This window comes from Panulirus ornatus, chromosome 3, assembly GCF_036320965.1.
Source record: "Panulirus ornatus isolate Po-2019 chromosome 3, ASM3632096v1, whole genome shotgun sequence".
Taxonomy (NCBI): domain Eukaryota; kingdom Metazoa; phylum Arthropoda; class Malacostraca; order Decapoda; family Palinuridae; genus Panulirus; species Panulirus ornatus.
The window spans coordinates 50210379-50234929 of record NC_092226.1 but is presented as its reverse complement, the minus strand read 5'-3'; positions in this window follow the sequence as shown (position 1 = coordinate 50234929).

Genomic DNA, 24551 nt, shown 5'->3' with positions numbered 1-24551 from the left:
GCAACCATGACATATTGTTGGGACTACTACTCCTTCAAGCATACCCATTTTTGCATCTCCGTGATAACGTTCTCTCTTTCTACATATTCCTTATTGCTCCCAGAACTTCGCCTCCTCCCTCACCCTATGACGCACTTCCGCTTTCATGGTTCCATACGCTGCCAATTCCACTCTCAGATATCTAAAACACTACACTTCCTCCAAATTTTCTCCATTCAAACTTACATCCCAACTAACTTGTTCCTCGATCTTGCTGAAGATAATAACTTTGCTTGTATTTACATACACTCTTAACATTCTTTTTTCACACTCTTCCAAGCTCAGTCACAAACTTCTGCAATTTCTCTCTTGAATCAGCCACCAGTGTTGTATCATCGGCAAACAACAACTGACTCACTTCCCAGGCCCTCTTATTCCCAACAGACTCATACTCGCCCCTCTTTCTAAAGCTCTGGCATTTATCTTCATCTCCACTACATCCATAAACAAAATAAACATCCATGGAGACATCTCACACCCTTCCCGAAGACTGGCCTTTACTGGGAAGCAATCATTCTCCTTTCTTCTTACTCGTAAACTTGCCCCACACCCTTGATAAAAACTTGTCACTGCTTCTAGCAGCTCACCTCCCACACCATATATATGCTTCTCACTGAGAGGAACGTAACTTTGTAAAGGGTAATTTGACCATCTCTCCATGTTGTCACACTCATCCCTCCAAGGTAAACTGTTGGCACTGATGATTGTGATTGGTATGCTCACCGGCAATGATCATCAGGGTATCAGGGTGGGTACACAGAGGAGCACTGATCGTCTCAGAGATCGTCAGTGGCACTGATTGTCACTCTCGAATCAAGTGTTCCCACCAAAAGAACTGTCAAAGCTGGTACTGTACCGGAAGTAAAAAGACACCCTATTTCCCCAGCGAAGGACATTCTGAAAATATCATTAAGAGGCAATACTGTATCCCTGTGTGTTTTGTGCAGGAGGCCATGAACCCAAATGCTTTTTTTATTACATCCGAATGGTAAGCTTCCTCGTTGGCAATATAGATCCTGTTTGTATAAAGTTTTGACGAAAGTTTGATATATTATTTCCTCATGAACAGGTTTGTTTTCAATAAAACATATTGCACCACTTACAATTAGATCATGACAACCACATTTTAATTAACTAACAGCCACGCGAGTGTTGGGCATAAAAAAGGGTTGATGATCTGAACGCAACATTACCGCCATGTTAACTGATATTTGTTCTATGATCTGAGCACACCATTCATGGCATGTGAACTGTTTTTGCTTTTATGATCTGAAACAACTTTCCCGGTTTGTTAACTGCTATGTATTCTGTGAACCGAACGCGACATTTCCGATATGTTGCTTGATATCTGTGCATTATCTGAACGCACCATTCCTGCTATACTAACTAGAATTTTTGTATTTCCGCCATATTACCTGGTATTGAGCCATCAACTGAACGCACCATTTCCGACATGTGAAGTGGTATATGTCCTGTGATCTGAACGCACTATTCCCGACATTTAAACAGGGCAGGACACATGACTCCTGGAGCCAACACTATGATGGGACACATATCCACCACACTACGCAGGACACATGACCCATGGAACCACCACACTAGATGGGACACATGATCCCTTTAGCCTCCAATCTGGGTGGGACATAGGACTCCGTAGCCACTACACAGTGCAAAACACGCGACCTTCGCAGCCACCACTTTAAGCGTGACACATGGCCTACGCAATCAATAAAATGACCTCAGAGGGTAGGAGACATAACCCCAGCATAGTGGGCAGGACATGTGCTGCCCCGTAATCACCACACTGAATGGGACACATGGCTACCGCAGCCACCACAGTGGGCGGGACACATCCCCACAGCAACCACACTCGGGGCGGGACACATGACTCCTGCAGTCCTAACACTGCCCGGGACATACGTGCAGCTCTCTTCCATGTTACTACGTCCAGAGGCTGCAAGCATCCGGCAAACGCATTTTGCTATGTCTGCGGCCCAGTTATCAAAACAAGAGCGAAAAAGTACTGTACTCCGTGGCAGTATCAGCTAAGATGTGCGAGGCCTACAAGAAGACATATTTCGGCATCTTACTGGGGATCAAGGCATATTTGTGGCCACAGCGGACCGATTTCTTTGTGAGGATGAACAACGTCAAGTGGGAGCTACTGGTGGACCCCGGAAAGGGTTGATGCTATCACAGCACATAAAATTAAGCCTTATGAAACAAATTGTCTCACCTGTAGATAAGGAGTCTGCAGCCTACAAGTTCTTAAGCTGTCTGAAGCAAGGGTCAAAGACGGTGTCTTTGTTGGACCACAGATAAAGATTCTGGAGTGCAAGGAATTCCCTAAGAATTTCACTGGGAAGGAAAAGGCAGCTTGATACAGCTTTGTCGCAGTGGCTCGGGGCTTCTTGGGCAGTCACAAGGCCGAAAACTATGTGGAACTGGTTGAGGCTATGGTGAAGAACTACGACAAAATGGGCTTTAGGATGTCCTTCACAGTCCATATCCTTGATGTTCATCTTGATATATTCAGGAACATGGGAGCGTATTCGGAGGAGCAAGGAGAGCGCATTCACCAGGATACTGTACTTTGAACGCCGCTACCAAGGAACATATAAAGAGAACATGATGGGAGATTATATTTAGGGTCTGATTCGTGAAAGTTATTTACAGTACAATCGTTAATTTCGATAAACTACTCACTTCTAAATCTTTTGTGACCACTTTTGTTTAACATTAGTGTAAGTACATGTTAATTCTGATTCATATGTTTTTTGTTTTCCTGACTTTATGTGAAGAAAAATGTGTACATTTGCCTACTGTCCAATTGGAAATAAGTAAATTTCAAAATAACATTGTCCTGCTCACAAAAGCAAAGTTTGGAGGATATAATAGCTTTTTTTCTCCTTTTTACGTATAAACAATGAGGAAATAACACTTACTACCCAGGGACAAATATTGTCCTACACAGTAAAATTCATCCATTTCCTCGGCAGGAGAGAAATTTGTGGCCACTGGGGTGATATACTTTTGGTGAAATATGAGAGTGCTGAGCGGGAAGGTTGTGCCGGCAATACATGAAGTATGAAGTGGTGAAAAGTGGCGGGGTTGAGTAGTTATATCACTGAACAATGCACTCCGCAGGAACAAGCAAACGAGGCTCCGGGGGTCCCGAACATGACATTAAGACTGTGGTTTGATAACGTTTTTGACGGCTTCCTAAAGAAGGGTGTGTATAGCAGTGCATGGCGTGGTCAGAGCCACACACTGACTAGGAGGAACCTAACCACTAACCTTGGGATACTCAAACCATCTCACCTTTTTCTTGACAAATCCGATCTGCTCCCTGATCTTAAGAAGATAAGTTTCCATATCCTCCAGCATTATTCTATCCTTTTTCTCTCTCTTCTTTTCTTATTCTTCCAACTTTCATAACTTTTCTATTATATGACATTTGAGGTCTGGCCTCGAAGGGGATTTTTGACCATGGGTGAAGCCTGAGACATTAAATGAAAAGTAATTTGGTCCAATGATTATGTCTTTATAGGAGATATGGTCAGAATTACGTTTCTACCAGATCTCCGACATCCCTCTGTGTCTTGCCCCTACCATGGCCAAGCCAGCTCACAATAATGGCACGTACCATTTAATGGATGATAGGGAAAAAGAAAGATAATTCTTGGTACGAATGATAAGCCAGAGGTTCCTGGCTGCATCATACTGACCTGCAATTCACAAGTGGAGGTTGAGGCCCCCCTCAGTTTAATACAGCTGCCGTGCTCTATATAATTCACGCATTAAATATTGCACCATATAAACAAGTGCTGAATAAGCTCATCACAATACGCTCTTAACAAACAAGTTTACTCATCTGAAAAATTAATGAATGATATTTTTTTTCGTAATGTAATGAAACCTGAACTAGCTTTCACGTACTGTTCCTGGGGTCAGTGATTCATTTATTAACTGAAATGAGTGATGATTTCCACTAACTTTAATTGTAATACAGTTTATGAGTGATTGATGCAGAAACATTGAAGTATTTTGATATATAGCGGTAAAAAGGTTCTACAATAAATGAGGGAAATTCAATCTGCGCAACGTTCAAATTCAAAAATTAAAAAAGAAATAACGTGGATCCGAACAAATTCACCGACCCGTTCACAAAAGTGTAAATACACTTTTCAAAACACGAGCAGGTTGATCAAACACATCAGTTCATATCACTGTATCTCATCTACACTAATTTCAATTCTCATCATGAATATGCATAAATGGGGTTCTACGTTAAAGTTTCTGGCGATAAGGATGATCAGCTCCCCTTATCATCGAGGAACTCAGAGCCTTTGACTGTGGAAAGGCCAAGAAAGTATTTTGTACGCGATTAATGTCAAGTCTTTACCTTGCTGGTTTGTTTATTGCGAATCATCGACTCACAAGGGAAGGAGCAACAGACAACACTGAACCATATAGACCAGAAGTAATAGCAGTCGTAAACTATATCTACTTCATCCACACAGACTGGCCCTTTCTTTGACAACGTTACACTGACTTGATTTTTCGCGTAAAAAAAAGAAAAAAAGAATAAGTCGCTGGTAAAACGATAAATTGACGAGTGTCATCATGATGGGTACAGAGAGTGGCACTCATCCTCAGGCCCAGTACAAAGGCACCGTCTGGCCTGATAGGTATAACAGAGTGGCGCTGACCCTCTAGTAGGTTAACAGTGCCGCTAGCGTTCATGCTGGGGACAGGCAGTGGCAATGACCATGCTGCTTAGTAAACAGAGTGGGATGTAGCCTCATGAAGAGTAAACAGAGCGGCACTGACCCTCAGGGTGGGTGAACAGAGCGGTACTAACCCTTATGGAGGGTCTGCATAAAGGTACTGAGCCTCATGGTGTATACGCAGCATGGATCTGTCCAGTAGTGATGAGTATAAAGGATGCTATATATCGTGGTGAAGAAAAAGAGCACATCTAAGTGGGTACACCAGAGTTCGAACTGACTGTCTCGTGAGTACAGAGTCCCTAACGCACTGAAACACTCTCCAAGTTTAGATTTACTCCAGCACAGGATGACCGAGTTTCTAGCCAGTGTAAGTCGATACGTAGTATGTCTCCGGGTCTGCTCAAGGTCTTGTTGTTTAAAGCATTGAGTTGAGAGGAGTAGGTCACCTGCTGCACAGGCTGCAGGGGGCTAAAGTTACCGACTAGTGTGTCTCCTGGTATGTTGCACATGGCAGTATATTGGACCTTGATAGCAGACTGTTTGTGTCAGTGTGTACTGAGGCAGCATTTACGAAAGTCTTCGTCATTCCAGGCATGATGACAGGGCCAGACATATCTTACACAATACACTAAACTGGAGCAATAGCAAGAAGTGTATCTAGACGACGAGGCAAACCCTGAATGCAGTTAATCTAGGGAGCGTTGGTGTTGCTGGCTGAATGGATCAAAGATGGTAACATGAGACCATCAAGGACCCACTTACAGAATGTTCCCGCCACAACAACTGAGCAGAAGTTCCCGGATCACCGTCTAGACAGGCCATGTGATGGAGTTTGATCAAAATAACGAAATGCCTATGATTTATGCTCCTCTTAATAAACATTTTTAAAGCTCTTGTCAGCGCATAGAACCCTGAACTAAAAATTCTTTGTAAGGAACGCGAGCCCCAAGAAAAGCCATCCTTAATATAAATCTTTACAGGAGTTCATATGATTTCTAAAGGAGCGCTGAAATCTGGATTACCGACTTGAAAAATTATACTAAGTCCCTTTTCCTTTGAAAAATTTATTTGAAATAATGTTTTGTAGTTATATAATTCTGACGTCTACAGAATTTCACTTGGAAGGACAATTACCTGATAAATATATATCACAAATACATAAATTGCTATTCTATCAGTATGAAAATTCTCTTCTACGTAAACATTCACCTCAAATTTCATGAATACTCACCGGGACTATCAGCTGTGACTCTGACGACATGCACTAAATAAAGGTCGAAGATCAAAGTAAGACAGTATATGGTGCTGGTCGGCCCCTGATGGTTTCCGAGGAATGAGATTATAGAATAGGTTCACGAAAGTAAGGGAGTTTCTAACCTGAGAGTCATAGCAGGGGGAACTTTTCTAAATACATACAGAGAAAATATTTTCCGGTACAGTCCACCCCAACTTGTGTGTGACAAACTTGAAACATAATTTAATACATCTGACAGGAAGGGTGACGAGAGAAAGAATTTACTAGAGCAGAAATGATAAAGTCATAGGATAAATGAATCAATGAATATTATCTGTATTATCATCACGGAAAATGTTAAGAAGGAATATGAAAACAAAGGCGAGGAATCTGTTCTTCTCAACTAGTTTCGACGTAGCCTTCCTCAGAAGAAAAATTCTCCTTGTCGAAACTAATTGAGAAGTATACATTCCTTGCTTTCTTTCTTTCACTTCTCATTGGTCTATTTCATTCGTCCGTCAGCATTCATACCATTCTTTGCATCATCACCTCTCGTTATAGTGGTGTTCCTACATAGGAAATAAGCAACTTGCTTTATGCAGGTATGATACACATTTCAAGGGAAGCTCACAAAAACATTTTAACATCTTTCCCAATTACAGCTGCAGTCTGGACTAAATTAACATGCCTAATTAAACATCTCCATTTAAACGATAAGCAGATGAATTTCACAACAGAAAGAAATATCCTATAAGTTGATCGTTGATGACTACAACTCGTCCACTTTTCAGTGATCATCCTGAGAGAGCACTAACCGGCGCGTGCACGGGAACGGACCCGCAACCAAGGGAACTTCTGAGTAAGGAGGAGCGTTCATAGAGGCGAGTGTAGAGAGGCTATTTTTATGTGTGTGTTTGTGTGTGTTTGCGTGTGTATGTTCTGTGTGTGTGTGTGTGTGTGTGTGTGTATACGGGACGCTACGATTCGGTAAACACAGGCCATCACTTTTATGACAAGCGACCGAGACGTTCCCTGTGAGATATAATACCTCAAAGTATGACTGTCGAGGAATAGCTTCCGTTTGAATCCTGCTTACCTTGTGTGTTCCTCTTGTTTTTTCGGATAAAAGGAAGCTCATTTCAGTGTACCTGATATACACATCGTTCTTGGGGATAAAAGAGAACGATTAAAACCCGAGATTTCCTTAAGATAGATGGCGACTAAATGGGGCAACACTGTAGAGTCTGCATACTGTTCCATATACATGAATAATTTTCTTAAAACAGGTAAAGAAGAAGGAGTCGCTCTCGGATGCTTTCCTTTCAGGCAACAGTGGCCTACGTCTGTCACTACTCACTAGAAAAGGTGATCAGGGTGTTCAATGAAGAAAATATAGAATACGAACATTAGATTTGTGAAAAGTTATGATTAAACGTGCGATGAGGATTCAATACGGTATCATTAAAGTTCTCAAAATGAAATATACCGTGTAAGAGAGAGAAAAGAGAGTGAGAGGAAATATATCTCATAGAAAACGAAGTAAATCAAATGTTACAGAAAAACCGTGAAAATGATGAAATGATATTGATGCCAGTAACAAAAATGATGGAATTATTTATTTATATATCTGTATCTATCTATCTATCTATCTAGAATGTCTTGGGAGTAAAGTCAGGGGTTCGTGACAGGAAAAGAGCAAGGAAGGAGTAGGACTACTCCTGAAAGAGGAGTGGCGGGAGTATGTGAAAGAGTGTAAGAAAGTAAACTCTAGATTGATATGGGTAAAACTAAAAGCTGATGGAGAGAGATGGGTGATTATTGGTGCATATGCACCTGGGCATGAGAAGAAAGATCATGAGAGGTAAGTGTTTTGGGAGCAGCTGAATGAGTGTGTTAGTGGTTTTGATGCACGATACCTGGTTATAGTGATGGGTGATTTGAATGCAAAGGTGAGTAATGTGGCAGTTGAGGGAATAATTGGTAAACATGGGGTGTTCAGTGTTGTAAATGGAAATGGTGAAGAGCTTGTAGATTTATGTTCTGAAAGAGGATTGGTGATTGGGAATACCTGGTTTAAAAAGAGTGATATACATAAATACACGTATGTAAGTAGGAGAGATGGCCAGAGAGCGTTATTGGATTACGTGTTAATTGATAGGCGCGCGAAAGAGAGACTTTTGGATGTTAATGTGCTGAGAGGTGCAACTGGAGGGATGTCTGATCATTATCTTGTGGAGGCGAAGGTGAAGATTTGTAGAGATTTTCAGAAAAGAAGAGAGAATGTTGGGGTAAAGAGAGTGGTGAGAGTAAGGGAGCTTGGGAAGGAGACTTGTAGGAGGACGTACCAGGAGAGATTGAGTACAGAATGGAAAAAGGTGAGAACAAAGGAGGTAAGGGGAGTGGGGGAGGAATGGGATGTATTTAGGGAAGCAGTTATGGCAAGCGCAAAGGATGATTGTGGCATGAGAAGCGTGGGAGGTGAGTTGATTAGAAAGGGTAGTGAGTGGTGGGTTGAAGAAGTATGATTATTAGTGAAAGAGAAGAGAGAGGCATTTGGACGATTTTTGCAGGGAAATAATGCAAATGAGTGGGATATGTATAAAAGAAAGAGGCAGGAGGTCAAAAGAAAGGTGCAAGAGGGCAAATGAGAGTTGGGGTGAGAGAGTATCATTAAATTTTAGGGAGAATAAAAAGATGTTCTGGAAGGAGGTAAGTAAAGTGCGTAAGACAAGAGAACAAATGGGAACTTCACTGAAGGGGGCTAATGGGGAGGTGATAACAAGTAGTGGTGATGTGAGAAGGAGATGGAGTGAGTATTTTGAAGGTTTGTTGAATATGTGTGATGATTGAGTGGCATATATAGGGTGTTTTGGTCGAGGTGGGATGCAAAGTGAGAGAGTTAGGGAAAATGATTTGTTAAACAGAGAAGAAGTAGTAAAAGCTTTGCGGAAGATGAAAGACAGCAAGGCAGCGGAGTTGGATGGTATTGCAGTGGAATCTATCAAAAAAGCGGGTGACTGTATTGTTGACTGATTGGTAAGGTTATTCAACGTATGTATGACTCATGGTGAGGTGCCTGAGGATTGGCGGAATGCTTGCATAGTGCCATTGTACAAAGGGAAAGGGGACAAAGGTGAGTGCTCAAATTACAGAGGTATAAGTTTGTTGAGTATTCCTGGTAAATTATATGGGAAGGTATTGATTGAGAGGGTGAAGGCATGTACAGAGCATCAGATTGGGGAAGAGCAGTGTGGTTTCAGAAGTGATAGAGGATGTGTGGATCAGATGTTTGCTTTGACGAATGTATGTGAGAAATACTTAGAAAAGCAAATGGATTTCTGTGAAGCATTTATGAATCTGATGAAGGCATATGACAGAGTTGATAGAGATGCTCTGTGGAAGGTATTAAGAATATATGGTGTGGGAGGTAAGTTGTTAGAAGCAGTGAAAAGCATTTATCGAGGATGTAAGGCATGTGTACGTGTAGGAAGAGAGGAAAGTGATTGGTTCTCAGTGAATATAGGTTTGCGGCAGGATTGTGTGATGTCTCCATGGTTGTTTAATTTGTTTATGGATGGGGCTGTTAGGGAGGTGAATGCAAAAGTTTTGGAAAGAGGGGCAAGTATGCAGTCTGTTGTGGATTAGAGAACTTGGGAAGTGAGTCAGTTGTTGTTCGCTGATGATACAGAGCTGGTGGGTTCATGTGAGAAACTGCAGAAGCTGGTGACTGCGTTTCGTATAGTGTGTGAAAGAAGAAAGTTGATAGTAAATGTCAATAAGAGCAAGGTTATTAGGTAGAGTCGGGTTGTGGGGCAAGTCAGTTGTGAGGTAAGTTTAACGGAGAAAAAGTGGAGGAAGTGAAGTGTTTTAGATATCTGGGAGTGGATTTGGCAGTGGATGGAACCATGGAAGCGGAAGTGAATCATAGGGTGGAGGAGGGGGCGAGAATTCTGGGAGCCTTGAATTGTGTGGAAGTCGAGAATATTATCTCCGGAAGCAAAAATGGGTATGTTTGAAGGAATAGTGGCTCTAACAATGTTGTATGGTTGCGAGGCGTGGGCTATTGATATAGTGTTGTGCGGAGCAGGGTGGATGTGCTGAAATGATATGTTTGGGGACAATATGTGGTGTGATGTGGTTTGACCGAGTAAGTAATAATAGGGTAAGAGAGATGTGTGGTAATAAAAAGAGTGTGGTTGAGAGAGCAGAAAAGGGTGTTTTGAAATGTTTTGGTCACATGGAGAGAATGAGTGAGGTGAGATTGACCAAGAGGATATATGTGTCAGAGGTGGAGGGAACGAGAAGTGGGAGACCAAACCAGAGGTGGAAAGATGGAGTGAAAAAGATTTTGAGTGATCGGGACCTGAACATGCATGAGGGTGAAAGGCGTTCAAGGAATAAAATGAATTGGAACGATGTGGTATACCGGGGCCGAGGTGCTGTTAATGGATTGAAGCAGGGCATGTGAAGCGTCTGGGGTAAACCATGGAAAGTTCTGTGGGGCTTGGATGTGGAGGGGGAGCTGTGGCTTCCGGCATTATTACATGGCAGCTAGGGACTGAGTGTGAACGAATGGGGCCTTTGTTGTCTTTTCCTAGCGCTACCTCGCACACATGAGGGGGGAGGAGGATGTTATTCCATGTGTGGCGAGGTGGCGATGGGAATAAATAAATGCAGATAGTATGAATTATGTATATGTGTATATATGTATATGTCTGTGTGTGTATATATATGTGTACATTGATATGTATAGGTATGTATATTTGCGCGTGTGGACGTGTATGTATATACATGTGTATGGGGGTGTGTTGGGCCATTTCTTTCGTCTGTTTCCTTGCGCTACCTCTCAAACGCGGGAGACAGTGACAAAGCAAAATAGATAAATATAAACAAATATATACTTATATATATATATATATATATATATATATATATATATATATATATATATATATATATATATATATTTTTTTTTTTTTTTTTTTCTTTTTTTGCTTTGTCGCTGTCTCCCGCGTTTGCGAGGTAGCGCAAGGAAACAGACGAAAGAAATGGCCCAACCCACCCCCATACACATGTATATACATACGTCCACACACGCAAATATACATACATACACAGCTTTCCATGGTTTACCCGAGACGCTTCACATGCCTTGATTCAATCCACTGACAGCACGTCAACCCCGGTATACCACATCGCTCCAATTCACTCTATTCCTTGCCCTCCTTTCACCCTCCTGCATGTTCAGGCCCCGATCACAAAAAATCTTTTTCACTCCATCTTTCCACCTCCAATTTGGTCTTCCTCTTCTCCTCGTTCCCTCCACCTCCGACACATATATCCTCTTGGTCAATCTTTCCTCACTCATTCTCTCCATGTGCCCGAACCATTTCAAAACACCCTCTTCTGCTCTCTCAACCACGCTCTTTTTATTTCTACACATCTCTCTTACCCTTACGTTACTTACTCGATCAAACCACCTCACACCACATATTGTCCTCAAACATCTCATTTCCAGCACATCCATCCTCCTGCGCACAACTCTATCCATAGCCCACGCCTCGCAACCAAACAACATTGTTGGAACCACTATTCCTTCAAACATACCCATTTTTGCTTTCCGAGATAATGTTCTCGACTTCCACACATTCTTCAAGGCTCCCAGAATTTTCGCCCCCTCCCCCACCCTATGATCCACTTCCGCTTCCATGGTTCCATCCGGTGCCAGATCCACTCCCAGATATCTAAAACACCTCACTTCCTCCAGTTTTTCTCCATTCAAACTCACCTCCCAATTGACTTGACCCTCAACCCTACTGTACCTAATAACCTTGCTCTTATTCACATTTACTCTTAACTTTCTTCTTTCACACACTTTACCAAACTCAGTCACCAGCTTCTGCAGTTTCTCACATGAATCAGCCACCAGCGCTGTATCATCAGCGAACAACAACTGACTCACTTCCCAAGCTCTCTCATCCCCAACAGACTTCATACTTGCCCCTCTTTCCAAAACTCTTGCATTCACCTCTCTAACCACCCCATCCATAAACAAATCAAAGAACCATGGAGACATCACACACCCCTGCCGCAAACCTACATTCACTGAGAACCAATCACTTTCCTCTCTTCCTACACGTACACATGCCTTACATCCTCGATAAAAACTTTTCACTGCTTGTAACAACTTGCCTCCCACACCATATATTCTTAATACCTTCCACAGAGCATCTCTATCAACTCTATCATATGCCTTCTCCAGATCCATAAATGCTACATACAAATCCATTTGCTTTTCTAAGTATTTCTCACATACATTCTTCAAAGCAAACACTTGATCCACACATCCTCTACCACTTCTGAATATATATATATATATATATATATATATATATATATATATATATATGTATATATATATATATATATATATATATATATATATATATATATATATATATATATATATATATATATATATATATATATATATATATATATGTATACATATATACATATTTATATATATATATATATATATATATATATATATATACGAATAAAGTGTTTATGAACGCGCACCTTCATAGAACATACAAAGCTCCATCAGCAAGGATCGAACCTGGGACCTCTTGTGCAAGAGGCAGGCATGCTAACCGCTAGGCTAAGGGACTGTATAATAGGAAACAACTATTCGAAATACTAAGTACTCGAATACCCTTCGTCTCACTATGGTGAGCAACGGGGTCTATCGGTTGTTTCCGAACAGAACACATAGTCAGCTGATAGCGTTTTACCGAACCTGACTGTACAACGCGGAGTTATATGAATACGAATAAAGTGTATATGAACGCGCACCTTCATAGAACATACAAAGCTCCATCAGCCAGGATCGAACCTGGGACCCCTTGTGCAAGAGGCAGGCATGCTAACCGCTAGGCTAAGTGACTGTATAATAGGAAACAACTATTCGAAATACTAAGTACTCGAATACCCTTTGTCTCACTATGGTGAGCAACGGGGTCTATCGGTTGTTTCCGAACAGAACACATAGCCAGCTGATAGCGTTTTACCGAACCTGACTGTGCAACGCGGAGTTATATGAATACGAATAAAGTGTATATGAACGCGCACCTTCATAGAACATACAAAGCTCCATCAGCCAGGATCGAACCTGGGACCCCTTGTGCAAGAGGCAGGCATGCTAACCGCTAGGCTAAGGGACTGTATAATAGGATACAACTATTCGAAATACTAAGTACTCGAATATCCTTCGTCTCACTGTGGTGAGCAACGGGGTCTATCGGTTGTTTCCGGACAGAACACATAGCCAGCTGATGGCGTTTTACCGAACCTGACTGTACAACGCGGAGTTATATGAATACGAATAAAGTGTATATGAACGCGCACCTTCATAGAACATACAAAGCTCCATCAGCCAGGATCGAACCTGGAACCCCTTGAGCAAGAGGCAGGCATGCTAACCGCTATATCTTCCCCTCCTTGTTTTTCAACTTTCTAAAATGGGAAACAGAAGAAGGAGTCACGCGGGGAGTGCTCATCCTCCTCGAAGGCTCCGATTGGGGTGCCTAAATGTGTGTGGATGTAACCAAGATGTGAAGAAAGAAGAGATAGGTAGTATGTTTGAGGAAAGGAACCTGGATGTTTTGGCTCTGAGTGAAACGAAGCTTAAGGGTAAAGGGGAAGAGTGGTTTGGGAATGTCTTGGGGGTAAAGTCAGGGGTTAGTGAGAGGACAAGAGCAAGGGAAGGAGTAGCAGTACTCCTGAAACAGGAGTTGTGGGAGTATGTGATAGAATGTAAGAAAGTAAATTCTCGATTAATATGGGTAAAACTGAAAGTTGATGGAGAGAGATGGGTGATTATTGGTGCATATGCACCTGGGCATGAGAAGAAAGATCATGAGAGGCAAGTGTTTTGGGAGCAGCTGAATGAGTGTGTTAGTGGTTTTGATGCACGAGACCGGGTTATAGTGATGGGTGATTTGAATGCAAAGGTGAGTAATGTGGCAGTTGAGGGAATAATTGGTATACATGGGGTGTTCAGTGTTGTAAATGGAAATGGTGAAGAGCTTGTAGATTTATGTGCTGAAAAAGGACTGATGATTGGGAGTACCTGGTTTAAAAAGCGAGATATACATAAGCATACTTATGTAAGTAGGAGAGATGGCCAGAGAGCGTTATTGGATTACGTGTTAATTGACAGGCGTGCGAAAGAGAGACTTTTGGATGTTAATGTGCTGAGAGGTACAACTGAAGGGATGTCTGATCATTATCTTGTGGAGGCTAAGGTGAAGATTTGTATGGGTTTTCAGAAAAGAAGAGTGAATGTTGGGGTGAATAGGGTGGTGAGAGTAAGTGAGCTTGGGTAGGAGACTTGTGTGAGGAAGTACCAGGAGAGACTGAGTACAGAATGGAAGAAGGTGAGAACAATGGAAGTAAGGGGAGTGGGGGAGGAATGGGATGTATTTAGGGAATCAGTGATGGATTGCGCAAAAGATGCTTGTGGCATGAGAAGAGTGGGAGGTGGGTTGATTAGAAAGGGTAGAGAGTGGTGGGATGAAGAAGTAAGAGTATTAGTGAAAGAGAAGAGAGAGGCATTTGGACGATTTTTTCAGGGAAAAAATGCAATTGAGTGGGAGATGTATAAAAGAAAGAGACAGGAGGTCAAGAGAAAGGTGCTAGAGGTGAAAAAAAGGGCAAATGAGAGTTGGGGTGAGAGAGTATCATTAAATTTTAGGGAGAATAAAAAGATGTTCTGGAAGGAGGTAAATAAAGTGCGTAAGACAAGGGAGCAAATGGGAACTTCAGTGAAGGGCGCAAATAGAGAGGTGATAACAAGTAGTGGTGATGTGAGAAGGAGATGGAGTGAGTATTTTGAAGGTTTGTTGAATGTGTTTGATGATAGAGTGGCAGATATAGGGTATTTTGTTCGAGGTGGTGTGCAAAGTGAGAGGGTTAGGGAAAATGATTTGGTAAACAGAGAAGAGGTAGTGAAAGCTTTGCGGAAGATGAAAGCCGGCAAGGCAGCAGGTTTGGATGGTATTGCAGTGGAATTTATTAAAAAAGGGGGTGACTGTATTGTTGACTGGTTGGTAAGGTTATTTAATGTATGTATGACTCATGGTGAGGTGCCTGAGGATTGGCGGAATGCGTGCATAGTGCCATTGTACAAAGGCAAAGGGGATAAGAGTGAGTGCTCAAATTACAGAGGTATAAGTTTGTTGAGTATTCCTGGTAAATTATATGGGAGGGTATTGATTGAGAGGGTGAAGGCATGTACAGAGCATCAGACTGGGGAAGAGCAGTGTGGTTTCAGAAGTGGTAGAGGATGTGTGGATCAGGTGTTTGCTTTGAAGAATGTATGTGAGAAATACTTAGAAAAGCAAATGGATTTGTATGTAGCATTTATGGATCTGGAGAAGGCATATGATAGAGTTGATAGAGATGCTCTGTGGAAGGTATTAAGAATATATGGTTTGGGAGGAAAGTTGTTAGAAGCAGTGAAAAGTTTTTATCGAGGATGTAAGGCATGTGTACGTGTAGGAAGAGAGGAAAGTGATTGGTTCTCAGTGAATGTAGGTTTGCGGCAGAGGTGTGTGATGTCTCCATGGTTGTTTAATTTGTTTAATGATGGGGTTGTTAGGGAGGTAAATGCAAGAGTTTTGGAAAGAGGGGCAAGTATGAAGTCTGTTGGGGATGAGAGAGCTTGGGAAGTGAGTCAGTTGTTGTTCGCTGATGATACAGCGCTGGTGGCTGATTCATGTGAGAAACTGCAGAAGTTGGTGACTGAGTTTGGTAAAGTGTGTGGAAGAAGAAAGTTAAGAGTAAATGTGAATAAGAGCAAGGTTATTAGGTACAGTAGGGTTGAGGGTCAAGTCAATTGGGAGGTGAGTTTGAATGGAGAAAAACTGGAGGAAGTGAAGTGTTTTAGATATCTGGGAGTGGATCTGGCAGCGGATGGAACCATGGAAGCGGAAGTGGATCATAGTGTGGGGGAGGGGGCGAAAATTCTGGGGGCCTTGAAGAATGTGTGGAAGTCGAGAACATTATCTCGGAAAACAAAAATGGGTATCTTTGAAGGAATAGTGTTTCCAACAATGTTGTATGGTTGCGAGGCGTGGGCTATGGATAGAGTTGTGCGCAGGAGGATGGATGTGCTGGAAATGAGATGTTTGAGGACAATGTGTGGTGTGAGGTGGTTTGATCGAGTGAGTAACGTAAGGGTAAGAGAGATGTGTGGAAATAAAAAGAGCGTGGTTGAGAGAGCAGAAGAGGGTGTTTTGAAGTGGTTTGGGCACATGGAGAGAATGAGTGAGGAAAGATTGACCAAGAGGATATATGTGTCGGAGGTGGAGGGAACGAGGAGAAGAGGGAGACCAAATTGGAGGTGGAAAGATGGAGTGAAAAAGATTTTGTGTGATCGGGGCCTGAACATGCAGGAGGGTGAAAGGAGGGCAAGGAATAGAGTGAATTGGAGCGATGTGGTATACCGGGGTTGACGTGCTGTCAGTGGATTGAATCAAGGCATGTGAAGCGTCTGGGGTAAACCATGGAAAGCTGTGTAGGTATGTATATTTGCGTGTGTGGACGTATGTATATACATGTGTATGGGGGGGGGGCATTTCTTTCGTCTGTTTCCTTGCGCTACCTCGCAAACGCGGGAGACAGCGACAAAGTATAATAAAAAAAAAAAATATTTATATATATATATTTATATATATATATGTATATATCATATATATATATATATATATATATATATATATATATATATATATATATATATATATATAATCATATATATATATATATATATATATATATATATATATATATATATATATATATATATATATATATATATATATATATATATATATATATATATATACATATATACATATATATATATATATATATATATATATATATATATATATATATATATATATATATATATATATATATGTATATATATATATTCATATATATATATATATATATATATATATATATATATATATATATATATATATATATATATATATATATATATATATATATTTATATATATATATATGTATAACTGACTGAGAATAGGTACTTGAAATACCAATAGTTCTTAACAGATTGCAGGGTCGTCCGCAAGCCATGAAACTAATCAACTTTAGTCCTCAGGCAACATAATTATTTCTAACGAAATTAATTAATCATATGACACTCACGTGACAGTATTAATTAATTAGTCACCCGAAACGTAACCATGATAAACATCAAATTATTTTTTTTTTCCTTCCCTGGGGTATATTAAATGTTTCCCGCGTAACAGCCAATCAGGTGTGACATGACCAGAGGTAACCGATAAGAGCATGGGGAAGCTTGTAACGGTAGGGAACAGACGGCAAGAAGTCTGACTAGTGGTAGACGACAGCAATGTGGTGACACCCGTTATGGCAGGAAAGTGACGGTAACAGACGTGACTAAAGGTAGACTTCAACCACGCGAGGGTGTCTGTTACGGCAAGGAACAGTCACAAACGTGACGTGAGATAGACTAAAACAATATGACAATGTTTGCTACGGCAAGGAGTAATATAAGCCTTGACCAGAGGTGTAGAATCTCTATAACGTCAGGCAACAACAAGAAACATGACCAGAGATGAATGACGGCAAGGTATAGGAACAGACGTGGCAAGAGATAGACCATATGATCAGATCTTTTACGGAGGAACACAGACACGAATGCCTTGGTCGACCATCATGTCTGTGTAGCAGACTGTCACTAGTCGGCAAATCATAACAATACTGGGACATCCCCCCCCCCCCCCCACACACACACACACACACACACACATACACACACACACACACACACGTGAAACATAAAAAAGAGAAAACAATAATACGAAAAACTGCATTGTTTACAGTAGAGCGTATGAATTAGACAATAGCAACATCATACACGACTTACAACAAACAAATAGTCATTTCAAATGCTCTCAAAACATTGTTTGTGCCGCTGTGAAATATGAAGTGAATTTTCGTACGGTTTACTGGGCTCTGTGATTGTTGATATACGAAAATAAAAGAATTATTAGAATACATGGCACTCGGCTCTCGATGGGGTAATGAAAATGCTATATAGAAGACAATTGAAAATATATCTATACAGAAGAGTAATAATATTGTTCAATAAATGCTTATGCTGAATTAGTATTTTGGGAGAGTTCGATATATAAAAAAGGAACAACACATGATAAAACATTTCTGTATACTTATAGAAGACTTTACATTCAGTTCATTAACCACAGAACGAGGATAGTGATCAGTATGCATCCCTGAACTACCCAACCTCATCCAGACCTCATCCATGATACACTTCATCTTTGCAATGAATGTTGGTTAGTGTGTTTGCGTGGGATTTCGGTTGCCTCTTAGGAAAATCCCAGGTGTGTGACCTCACATAATGAAGAGTTTGTTAGTATCAGCAACGGTATATATGCCTGCTAACGATCAATGCTAAGTGCTGGCTCAAAGAGATCTTGGCTTCCACTTGAAAACGTGAATATTGAACTTTGAAAACCGGATGCCATGAAATCAAATATTGACATATGAAATTCATATGTACGAAGAGAGACTGATTCAAACTCTTCCTTTTGTTAGAGTGGGGCACTGTCAACCACACTCAGCAGGAAGTTCAGATGGTAGTGATTGTCATGGTGGGTATAGCAAGTAGCACTAATTGTCGTGGTGGGTACTGAGTAGGGCAGTAATCGTTGTGGAGGTATTGACTATCGGAGTAGGTACAAATATTGGCAATGATCGTCGGGTTGGGTACAGAGGAGTGGGGCACTGATCGTCATGGTGATTACAGGAGGCAGCCCCCACACACATTATGAGAGCAACCACCGCTCGAGGCGCTGCAACACCTACCACGACGCGAGATAAACTTTTAAAAGTTGAATCTCCAGAGAGACCATAAGATTCAGGCGTCCTAACCAGCTTAAGTATCCTGAAGTGCATTTCATAACAATATGAACCAAACCAATAGGCTGAAAAGTTCTCTAAAATACCAGTGGGAGGATGACGTAAGCTAAGAAATGGTATTTAGACGGCGAGACAGACTCCATCGAGAGTCCAGCAAGGATGACAGGGCTGGATAGACCACAGACGACATGAAAAGGACACATGAGGTCATGCATAAGATCGTGATGATGTCTCCAGCGGTTACAATTACAAGTGTCCAGTGTGGTTACATTGTTCATCTAAACGGGATTAAGGGAATGGGCATATGACTTCAAATTAAGTGTTGAAAGAAAGTATAAAGATTAAAACATCAGTCCTCATCAACATCTTGACCACGACGGTACGATTTTTACGTATGATGGCCTAGCCTTCGTTATGACCCACATGGGTCAGGTCAAAGGCCAAGGGTCGTATCGTCGTGTTCGAGAGGTCAGTAAGGAACATCCAGGACTGGTTATCAATAAAAGCCATCGAACACATCATAACCGGCAGGTAACATCAGGGTACCATCAATATATTCTTTCTTCACCTTTACGGTAAAGACAAGACGAGCATCGAATCTTTCCCAAATTTAGATTCCTCCCAACAGATATTATATTCCTCCTAAGAGATATTCTGGAGGCTTTTGTGGAGGCACAGAAGCCCATTAAACATTAATTTATGCCACATGTAGACCAGTAATTTAAATCTGAACTCGGGATGTCTGAATAGAGAATGGCCCAAAGGGAATACAGACTTTGTAAAATTTTTAGATATGTATTCATGAATAACACTTTTTCATTATCACTTGCAATTACAGCTAAAATGATTTCATTCAGATTATCTGACAGTAATACAGGAACAAAAATAAAAAAAGATCTAAAATGCGAAAATTCATTCAATCTGAAGTATGCCAAACTTACTCATTACCTGCACACAGCGACTGAGAGTTGATCTATGACCAGGAGCCAGTGTCAAGCACGAGAAGAGCGGAGTGAGAGTTACTCGTAACCAAGAGCCTGTGTTAACAAGAGAAGTTGTCAGAGCTGACCCTTGAAGGATCCAGTGTGATAGTTTCTGCAGCAGGAGACTGAAGTGAGAGCAGCTGCCAGACCAGGAAGCAAGAGCAGCAGGCAGGGAGCTTAGTGAGAGTGTACTCTCGATGGCAAGACCATATTTCTGTCGATGAATAAATGATGAACTTTATCCTTATAAACAGAATTTTGGTCTTATCCAGAATTCCATCCTCAGCAACTTAATAATGGAATGCTTTTCGACTGAAGTTCTAATTTTGATCCAAAAATTTGGCTTAGATGCGTTGATATCGTGTGGTCCTTATGGCCATCGTCCAAACATTGTAATGGTTTCTGTAATGAATTGAATAACATCCATATAACTGCCTAAAGATACTTTTTATATAACTACATTCGTCTACCAGAGTTACGAGATAACATGTCATAATGCTCTTTAAAACATCGACATAACAACAGACTTTTTGCAGGAAAATATATCCCTCAGAGTTGGTAGGCATCCTGTAAATCTTGAAGGACAACTGATCAGATTCAGTCTCGAATTCAAGACTGAATGGGGAAAAAAATGACAGATTGCCGTTTCTTCATATGTTGATAACTAGGGATGCCTACCAACTCTGAGGGATATATATTCCTGCAAAAAGTCTGTTGTTATGTCAATGTTTTAAAGGGCATTATGGACATGTTATCTCATAAGTCTGGTAGACGAATGTAGTTATATAAAAAGTATCTTTAGGCAGTTATGTTATCCTAAGTGGTTTGTGAACAAGATTTACTGAAAACTAGGAAGACATTTTATGCATCTAGTAACAAAATTGTGATGAATGATGATAGGTCTAAATGTGTGGTGTTGTCCTATTCTCCAAACTTAACTAGTGAAGGACAGATACTTAAAAACAGAGCTTTTATGTTGCTTCCCAGTACAATAACACTATCAGTAAGACCTTAATTAGAAGTAGGTTAAATCATCCGAGAATTGCGATCGTTTACGCCGTTGAACGTAAGGCATATAAAGATGTATACATTGGGCAGACTGGTAAAACAGTTACTGAGAGACGCTATTGGCACTGTCACTCAGGACGCAGGGATGACCACAAAAATGCGATCGCTAAATACTGTCATGAAAACGATCACTCTGTAGACCTTAACAACCCAGTCACATTATACCTTTCATCTGATTATGCTACACGTAACGTTATTGAATATTTCTTAGTTCCTAATACTAAGAATTTCAATTTGTCCCCAGGTGAATTACAGCATATCCTATATTAAGCATTAGATCATTATGAAAGAATTATCAAGAAATGATAACATAAGAAAACTAGTTGAACACATATTTCGTTACCAAGGCCAACTCCCCCGCACATAACGACCCATTATCCCTATAACGATCAGGCAAGTGTATATTCGAGAATGGCACAAGAAGACCAGAATATTTGTGGTGGTGCTGGGATTTTAAAACTTTATGAATTATTTGAATCTGATGAGGCGGATTAACTTCGTGAAACATGTACTGATGTATTTATTGAAAACTTAATTTTTGAATAAAATTCTATAAACTACTGAATTACAATTTCAACCTTTATATATACATATATTATATATATATATATATATATATATATATATATATATATATATATATATATATATATATATATATATATATAATATTCATTTATTTTGCTTTGTCGCTGTCTCCCGCGTTTGCGAGGTAGCGCAAGGAAACAGACGAAAGAAATGGCCCAACCCACACCAATACACATGTATATACACACACGTCCACACACGCAAATATACATACCCATACATCTCAATGTACACATATATACACACACAGACATATACATATATACACATGCACACAATTCACACTGTCTGCCTTTATTCATTCCCATCGCAACCTCGCCACACATGGAATAACATCCCCCTTCCCCCTCAAGTGTGCGAGGTAGCCCTAGGAAAAGACAACAAAGGCCCCATTCGTTCACACTCAGTCTCTAGATGTCATGCAATAATGCCCGAAACAACAGCTCCATTTCCACATCCAGGCCCCAGAGAACTTTCCATGGTTTACCCCAAACGCTTCACATGCCCTGATTCAATCCATTGACAGCACGTCGACCCCGGTATACCACATCGATCCAATTCACTCTATTCCTTGCCCGCCTTTCACCCTCCTGAATGTTCAGGCCCCGATCACTCAAAATCTTTTTCACTCCATCTTTCCACCTCCATTTTGGTCTCCCACTTCTCCTCGTTCACTCCACCTCCGGCACATATATCCTATTGGTTAATCTTTCCTCACTCATTCTCTCCATGTGCCCAAACCATATCAAAACATCCTCTTCTGCTCTCTCAACCATACTCTTTTTATTTCCACACATCTCTCTTACCCTTACATTACTTACTCGATCAAACCACCTCACACCTCATATTGTCCTTAAACATCTCATTTCCAGCACATCCACCCTCCTGCGCACATCCAGAGCCCACGCCTCGCAACCATACAACATTGTTGAAACCACTATTCCTTTAAACATAGCTGTTTTTGCTTTCGGAGATAATGTTCTCAACTTCCACACATTCTTCAAGACTCCCAGGAATTTCACCCCCTCCCCCACCCTATGATTCACTTCCGCTTAAATGGTTCCATATATATGTATATATATATATATATATATATATATATATATATATATATATATATATATATATATATATATATATATATATATATATATATATATATATATAAATTCTACATTGATATGGGTAAAACTGAAAGTTGATGGAGAGAGATGGTTGATTATTGGTGCATATGCACCTTGGCATGAAAAGAAAGTTCATGAGAGGCAAGTGTTTTGGGAGCAGCTGAATGATTGTGTTAGCGGCTTGAATGCAAAGGTGAGTAATGTGGCAGTTGAGGGAATAATTGGTATACATGGAGTGTTCAGTGTTGTGAATGGAAATGGTGAAGAGCTTGTAGATTTTTGTGCTGAAAAAGGACTGGTGTTTGGGAATACCTGGTTTAAAAAGCGAGATATACATAAGTATACGTATGTAAGTAGGAGAGATGGCCAGAGAGCGTTATTGGATTACGTGTTGATTGATAGAGGCACGAAAGAGAGACTTTTGGATGTTAATGTGCTGAGAGGTGCAACTGGAGGGATGTCTGATCATTATCTTGTGGAGGCGAAGGTGAAGATTTGTAGGGTTCTCAGAAAAGAAGAGAGAATGTTGGGGTGACGAGAGTGGTGAGAGTAAGTGAGCTTGGGAAGGAGACTTGTGTGAGGAAGTACCAGGAGAGACTGAGTACAGAATGGAAAAGGTGAGAACAAAGGAGGTAAAGGGAGTGGGGGAGGAATGGGATGTATTTAGGGAATCAGTGATGGTTTGCGCAAAAGATGCTTGAGGCATGAGAAGCGTGGGAGGTGGGTTGATTAGAAAAGGTAGTGAGTGGTGGGATGAACAAGTGAAATTATTAGTGAAAGAGAAGCGAGATGCATTTGGACGATTTTTGGTGGAAAAAAATGCAATTGAGTGGGAGAGGTATAAAAGAAAGAGGCAGGAAGTCAAGAGAAAGATGCAAGAGGTGAAAAAGAGGGCAAATGAGAGTTGGGGTGAGAGAGCATCATTAAATTTCAGAGAAAATAAAAAGATGTTTTGGAAGGAGGTAAATAAAGTGCGTAAGACAAGGGAGCAAATGGGAGCTTCAGTGAAGGGGGCTAATGAGGAGGTGATAACAAGTAGTGGCGATGTGAGAAGGAGATGCAGTGAGTATTTTGAAGGTTTGTTGAATGTGTTTGATGATAGAGTGGCAGATATAGGGTGTTTTTGTCGAGGTGGTGTGCAAAGTGAGAGGGTTAGGGAAAATGATTTGGTAAATAGAGAGGAGGTAGTAAAAGCTTTACGGAAAATGAAAGCCGGCAAGGCAGCAGCTTTGGATGGTATTGCAGTGGAATTTATTAAAAAACGGGGTGACTGTATTGTTGACTGGTTGGTAAGGTTATTTAATGTATGTATAATTCATGGTGAGGTGCCTGAGGATTGGCGGAATGCGTGCATAGTGCCATTGTACAAAGGCAAAGGGGATAAGAGTGAGTGCTCAAATTACAGAGGTATAAGTTTGTTGAGTATTCCTGCCAAATTATGTGGGAGGGTATTGATTGAGAGGGTGAAGGCATGCACAGAGCATCAGATTTGGGGAAGAGCAGTGTGGTTTCAGAAGTGGTAGAGGATGTGTGGATCAGGTGTTTGCTTTGACGAATGTATGTGAGAAATACTTAGAAAAACAAATGGATTTGTATGTAGCATTTATGAATCTGGAGAAGGCTTATGATAGAGTTGATATATGGTGTTAGAGGCAAGTTGTTAGAAGCAGTGAAAAGTTTTTATCGAGGACGTAAGGCATGTGTACGTGTAGGAAGAGAGGAAAGTGATTGGTTCTCAGTGAATGTAGGTTTACGGCAGGGGTGTGTGATGTCTC